This window comes from Apium graveolens, chromosome 5, assembly GCF_009905375.1.
Source record: "Apium graveolens cultivar Ventura chromosome 5, ASM990537v1, whole genome shotgun sequence".
NCBI lineage: Eukaryota > Viridiplantae > Streptophyta > Magnoliopsida > Apiales > Apiaceae > Apium > Apium graveolens.
The window spans coordinates 232,756,314-232,764,004 of record NC_133651.1 but is presented as its reverse complement, the minus strand read 5'-3'; positions in this window follow the sequence as shown (position 1 = coordinate 232,764,004).

Below are 7,691 nucleotides of genomic sequence, written 5' to 3'. Positions count from 1 at the left end.
TTTTAAAGCCTCCTTTGTAAAACGATTCAGGTAATCTCTCAAGGATTCCTTAGCTCCCTGCACAAGACTCATAAGAGATGCTGAACTTTTCTCATGGACTCTTCCACTGATGAATTGCTTAATAAAAGCCTGACTTAATTCTCTGAACGATCCAATAGAATTTGGGGGCAGGCGACTGTACCATCTTTGAGCCATACCCGACAGGGTCTGAGGGAAGGCCCGACACTTTATAGCATCATTCACGGGTTGCAGCAGCAGTGCATTAGAGAATGTCCTAACATGATTAGCGGGGTCTCCCGTGCCATCATAGGCTTTGATAGTGGGCATCTTGAATTTCCTTGAGATATGGGCATTCATTATCTCTTCTGTGAAGGGTGGAGTTGGATCATCAGGATCTCCAAGGGGAAGGAGATTGCTTGGATCAGTTCTTGGGACAGCAGCCCTTCTTCTTACCGGACCATCCAGGTCTATGACAGGAGGAGGATTTCTCCCCCTAGGAGGTATCTGGGGTCTGGTGGCCTGGTGAGCCTCCAAATCACGCCTCAGCCTTTGGATTTTAGCCTCATGAGCCCTGATCCTTTCCTGCACTTCTTGGGGATTCACCCCTGGGGTGCTTTGGGGGCGTTGCCTTCCATCAGCCATTGGCTCTTTTCCAGGACGCCTCCTTCTCGGGGCCACTTCATCATCCGAAGATTCGGAGTCTCTCTCAGTGTAAGGACCAGAAAATTCCCGATCCTCAGGGATAGGACCCAAACCTCATATATAGGGGGGCGACTGCCCTCGTGCTTCGCTTCGCCCAACATATCCGCTTCCTCCAACCTCAGGGTGAAGGGGCATCCCATAAGGGGGGTTAGTAGTAACAATAGTTGAATATTCATACCCGACGGGTCGAGAATTCACAGGTATATGTACTTGTTGAACTTGAGGATTCGTACCTTGAATAGTCGGGGGAGTTGTCCTTTGTGGCTGAGGTTGAGTTGCCCCTGTCTGGGCTTCCCCCTGAGTAGATGCATAAGTTGAATGGGGAGGAACCTCCACGGTTGATGAAATCACCTGGGTTGTCTCTGATGGTGTTCCTTCCTCTAGAGCTCCAATTGTTCTCCGTGTTCTCGCCATGGTTGTTGTTGTGTTTCCCACAGACGGCGCCAAATGTTATGGATAAAAAACTAAGGTTATTATTTGCTGTATTTATTACTAAGATTCGGGAGCTCAAGGCCTTTAATGGTTGCTCTCGTGTTTCGTGGCTCGATCTGCCTTTACGAGATGCCTACGTATCTCTGTGAATTAGAGAATCAAGCCAAAAAATGTAGTTCTGATCTGTGGGGTGAGGCCCTTTATATAGATGTTGGGAGTCCTTGAATTGGACTTGGTATAGGAGACTTGGTGGGCAAGTCTCATAATTAGAATGGACTTTGGAGTCCTAGATAGTAGGAAACTGATTCCTTATCCTTTTAGGTCCCCTTGAGGCTAATCTCTAAGGATTTATATCCTTATCGGGACTCTTCTCAACATCTGATTTTTCCCTTATTAATTAATTACGAAATTAATTAATAATCAGGGCTTTTGGGCCTTTTTTATTCCATCAGGCCTGATCTGGTCCATCAGGCTTAACCTTTCTGGTCTGAGTATCATATATCTTTTTATTGGGCCTAGCAGCCCACAGCTTGTACAATTAATGCAGTATTTAATTATACAATCATAATTTATTTATCCTCATCACTTCTGTAGCTTGCTGCTCTGAAATATCTTTACTCTGAACAACTTGAGCTATGTCAGAGGTTGTCTTAGATTCTTCTGTCGTCTTCTTTCTCTTCAGAGTTTCAACAGTTTCATCTTCAGTAGCTGTATCATCAAAGACTTGAACCATCTTGCATACAGGATCCATCAGAATTTGAGGAATCTTCATTTTCTGCTTCTTGACTATCTCCCCAACTTTTCCTTTTCCCTTGTCTTTGGGATCAGTTGTAGTTTGAGATCTAGTCCTTGATGTAGGAATCTCTGTGGCAGATCTTTCTTTTATCACTATACCTTTCTCCTAGGTCTGGAAGGCTTCTTTGCATTAGAAGCTTTAGATTTAGGATTTGTCTTCTCAGCAGCAAATCTAGCTTCTTCCTCCTTTAGAGTCTTTAAATCCATTCCAGGATTATGCTTGAGAAATAATATTTTAGCAATTTCTTCATCAAGAGTCTGAATCTTGGAATCCTTATAGTAGACAGTAGTCTCCCTTCCCTTAAGCTTCAGAGTTTGTAAAAATTTCTGAGAGTCTTGACTTCCAGACTGAATCAGAATATCAGAACTTGATATCAGGGTTTGAGCATTCACAGCTTCAGAACTTGTATTCTTCAGTGTAGAAGATTTGCTGGAATCAAAAATTAGTTTCTGTGAAGAAACTTTGCTGCTTCGATTGCCTTGACTTTAACCTTTTCCCTTGCAAGGGTTTCCCTAGTCATCTTCAGAATCATCCTTTTTCTTCAGTGTTTGGCTTGGTGAGCATTTGGACTTAACTACCATCTCCCCCTTTTTGGTATCATCTGACAGGAGTAGAGAAAGAAGGAGTTCCACTGAAGATTGGATTTCATTGAGCTGTGTTTGTTGAGAGGCTTGATTCTGCAGGACCTAATCCAGTTGGGCCTGTTGCTTGATTTGAACTTGCTCAATAGCCTCCACTTTTTCTTGAATTGGTCTGATAAACCTATTATTTTCTAGTTTGAGCATCAGGTCTAGCTTATCAACTGCTCCTGAAGTTTATCAACCTTTTCATGAGTCTTGGAGTGTAGACCTTGAAGATTTTTAGTACTGAGAGCAGTGACTTTTAGTTGGTGCTTGAAATCAGAACTTATCAGCAACTCATCAGCTTTTGAAATATGTTATGACAGAACATGTGAGCTGGGAATGAAGTCAGGTTCATTCCACTTCTTTGTCCATTCAACTCCTCTAAAGGTTTCCTCCCATGAAACAGGAGCATCTTCTTCATTAAATTTAAGCAGTGCCTCCTTGCCAAGAATTGGAGCATTTACTGGAGCACTTGCTGGAGCACTATCTCCAGAATCTAATAAAATCTCATCATTTTCTGATAACACCAGAGTGTGTGTTACTGAAGGAGATTCTGGAGCTTCTGTTTCCAAATTCTGATCTTCAGGTTCCAAATTCAGAATTGGTGTAGTAGGAATTTCATCTTGTAGAATTGGTGAAACAGGAGATGTTGGCTGTTTTGCTAGTGGAGCGTCCAGATAGAGAACAGAAGGTATATTCAACTTGTGGATGTCAATTTCAGGACTTAACCCTGAATCTTCAACTGGAGCAGTTTCTTTGAATGGAGAGATAGGAGGTGTGATCACTGTGTCTTGAACAATGTCTTCAGGTTGAGGTGGAGCTGTCAAAGCTTCAATGACTGTAGGTTCTGATGAGATCAGAGATTCCTGATCCCCTTCCTCAGCATCTTCAGTATCCTCATATTGAATTTGTGCAATATGCACACCTGCTCTAGTCTTCCTTGATCTTCTGGATGGAGGAGTGACTTTATCTGTATCAGAACTTGAAGGTCTTTTCCTTTTCAAAATTCCAGAATCTTCAGCTTCATTCTCTTTCTGAAGAGTTGAATCTTTAGCTTCTAGTGTCACAGGTTCTGATACAGGAACCTGGACTTGTTCATCCTCATCATATTCATCTCTCAGAATCATCCTTCTTCTTCTCCTTGGTGGAGATTTAGGTACAGAGATGGTTCTTTTGGTTTTGGATTTGAGAGGTGAGGTTCTGATAGTAGGTGCTGATGGTTGTGGTTGAGAGGATTGTGCTGGTTGATAGTAGGTTCTGATAGTAGGCTATGGTTGAGAATTGGAAGGCTGGGTTGGTGGAGGTTGAGAAGTAGTAGGTTGTGTAGGTGCAACATCTGGATATATGGTTATGTATGTGTGAGGATCAAAGTTTACTAAGAACTGTTTTACAGATAGAGGAATTTGAAGAGGTCTAAGTATGTCTTTCTTATTATCAGCAGATAACAAGTCTGTGAAGGCCCTTTTATGAAGTTTAAAAGGTTGTATCAAGTCACTAAAGGCTTGGGGCTTATCTGAACAACAAAAACTATAAATAAGCTGACAAAACCTAGCAAAGTAAACAGTATTTGGGTCCTCTTTGAACCTATCCCCAATAAAAACCAAAATAGCAGTAGCATAATCAAAATGAGTTTGATTAAGAAGTGCATACCCTATTTGCTGACTCAGAATTGGAATAGCATCAAAGTTTGAGCATTTGTTGGCAAAGGCTCTGGTGATGCAATCGAAAAAGAAGCTCAACTCCCTTCTGATGTATGGCCTCTTCAGTTGTCCCAGCTTGGACAGACTTTTCTCATAGCCAAGATTGGCCATCATACTCTGTAGAAGTGGATCCTCAATTTGAGCATTGAAAGTACAAGTTTCTGGCAAATGTAGAGCTTGTCGAACAGTAGACAGGGTAACCAAGTGCTCATCTTCCCCAGTTGTGAAAATGATGCTTAGAGACCCATCTTCACCACCATCATCATAGATTGTAGTCCTCCAAAACTCCAAAATTTGTGTTCCTGAGAGTGCTTGTGGTTGGGTCAAAGCATACACAATCTCACTACGAGCAAGAAAGTCTTGAATAAAGTGAAGATCTGAAGGAGCATCGTCCTTGCTGAGAATAGCCATATAGTTGTTGGGGACGAACTTGGCTCCATTAAAGATAACATCCTTTGGTTCCATTTCTGTGAGAAATTAAGTGAAATAAAGTGTGTTCGCAAGGTGTTTGATAAAATGCCTGTAAGAAAGTCCATCAGAAAATAGAGAGAAAGAGAGAGAGAGAGAGAGAGAGAGAGAGAGAGAGTAAAAGAAATAAGAGATAAGGTAAGAGAGAAGTTAAAAGATTTGTATAATCTTTTATCTCTAATATTTATACTATTTCCACTGAACGGCTCTTTTTGAAAGTAAAACCGATATAATTACACATGTCATGCAGTAAATAGTCAAGGCAGTAATTAGTGGGCACGAGAAATGTAACACCCCCAAATCCGGGGTCGGGGATTCGGGTTGTCACGAGTTCCATTTCCCTTATCAATACTTAATCTTAACAGTCAACCAACTACTGAGTACTGTGACCCACAATATACACACACACACACTACAAGTTATAGTCTCAGAGATGAATACCAAAAATAACACAAGTCATTTTATTCCACAATTATAAATCATTACACCTTAAAAGGGTTTCTGAATAATTTACATATTCCTTGCCATTATTACAATTCATATTATACATAAGTCTGGTTCATCAATAGTTTAAAACCTAGCCTATTGGTAGCTCCTACCTCAGCTACGGCGGCATCAATGCTTCCAGAAAACTGCGGAACGTTTCCTAACCGCTTGCGAATTGGAAGCTTGGTCATGTTCATCTTTTCTATCTATTGTTGTGTGATGAAAGAAGAAAGCAAGGGTGAGCAACAAGCCCACCGAAATAATATGTATAATAATTAACAATATATGAGCATTCTCATAGTACTCATGAAAGTCTTGGTAAAAAAAAATGAACCAAGTTTTTTATCTTAACGCGACCAAGTCGCAAAATATTCAGTATACATATACATATATACTTTTCAAAATCTTTGAAATCCTCTGACATGTATAATATACATAGAGTTCCACTTTATAACTGTATAAGAATATCGTTGCAAGGTGATCTCATATATCTACCCTTGTCTCAACGTTTTTCTGAAAATCTTTGATATGCATAAGATAATCATTAACTAGATATAAGTTAAAAAGATGAAGTTACAAGATACCCCAATGTACTTATATCTTTTCCAAATATTACTTGAACTACCACCGTTCAAGTTATAATCAGTTTCAAAAGTTCATACATAGATGAGACTACAAGATAAGATTTGAATAGATTCAATCCTTGAAATATCATTATAAATAATGAAGTTACGAGATACTTCATTAAGTCCCGATATATATATACACCTATATATATATACATTTCATACATTCCTTGAAAACCTCTGTTATGAAAATTATAAACAGAGTTGTAATATCCAATGAATTTGGAAAGGAGAAAACCTTGGCATAAACCTGATATCTTGCTGATCAGGCAAAGATACCAATAAGTAACCTTTTCTACTAGTAGATGGACGAATTCCCCACTGGTCATCACCCTGGCCGCAATAGGACCTTATGCTGGACTGCCACTCAGCCACTTACGCATTTGATGGACTCCCACTGAGCCACTTACACTTTCATGGACGCCCACTGAGCCCATGTTGCTTATGCCGACTCAAATAGATGAACTTACTTCCCGAACGATGGGCAAGTAATCAAGATGTTTTCTCAAAACAGCAACCTTGTTGCGAATGTAAAATACACCACTGAGCCGGATCCCTCAGGTTTTGAGCAAGTATTTAAATCCCCTTCGAAAGGAAGATCTTAAATATAAAAATGAGTTTTGGGATCCGCTCTAACTTTTATAAATCATTTTGAAGACTCGAAAACATTTTTAAGAATGTTTGGAGTAATGCTGATTTAATGAAATAAATCAGTCCCGATATATTAGAAAATATCTGAATATTATTATTAAATAATATTCCCATAAAGGATAATCTTTATAAAAAATAATTGAAGTAGAAGTTTTAAAACTCATACTTGAAATGAATATTAAATAACCAAAGATATACTTATACGAAAGTACTATCTTTATTTGAATAATCGAAAATAAGTTTGATTATCGAAAAATCATTCTTTAATAAAATAAAGAATATTATTTAGTAAATAATCGGGGTCATAAGTCCTCGAATGAATATTCAAAATAATACTCATTACATAGAATAAACAGAGTCATAAGTCCTCGAATGAATATTCAAAGTAATATTCATTAAATAGAATAAACAGAGTCATAAGTTCTCGAATGAATATTCAAAGTAATATTCATTAAATAGAAATAAAGTTATCGAATACACCTTATTCGATTAATAGTTTTGAAAACTATATCAATATATATATATATTATACTCGGGAAGATCGACTCCCGGTTTAGAAAAATGTTCACCTTTGGGTCCCCTATACTAAGGGTATACGCAACTACTGCTTATCTCTAGCATAGGTATTATGCAACTAATAAGCATTTGAATCAACAGATATATATCAAGATTACGAAACAGACATGCATATATACCATATCACATGCTCCAATATATCGCAAGATTTGCTAATTAACCATCATGCATCTATCACAAGATAATGCATATACATATGTATACATCACAACAACAGTATAACAGGTAGAAAACTTGCCTGAGTGTTCCGGGGTAGACTTAAGCTTAGAGTGGGTCCGGTAACCTATGAACAACAACATAGGCCGTAATTAAACCACGATCGCTTAAGAAACTAGACTTTAACCATTTAGAGCCCTAACGTTCGCTTTCGCGCTTAATGATTCACTTAAGTCGCTCGAGCACCCTCGGCTCCACCATTTTTAATAAATTAACCATTAAGGGTTTGAAGGAGATTCTTTTGCGAGTACATTACCAACTGCCTAATCCACTTTACATAAATGTTTCATACCCCAATTAGTCATTTAAGGTCCTTAACCAATGTTTCAAAGTAAGGCGAGGGGTAATGGTTCGTTCACGAAACGCCGTTACTTAAAATGGTTGTTTCTCCTAAACCGTACATCGGATTCAAACG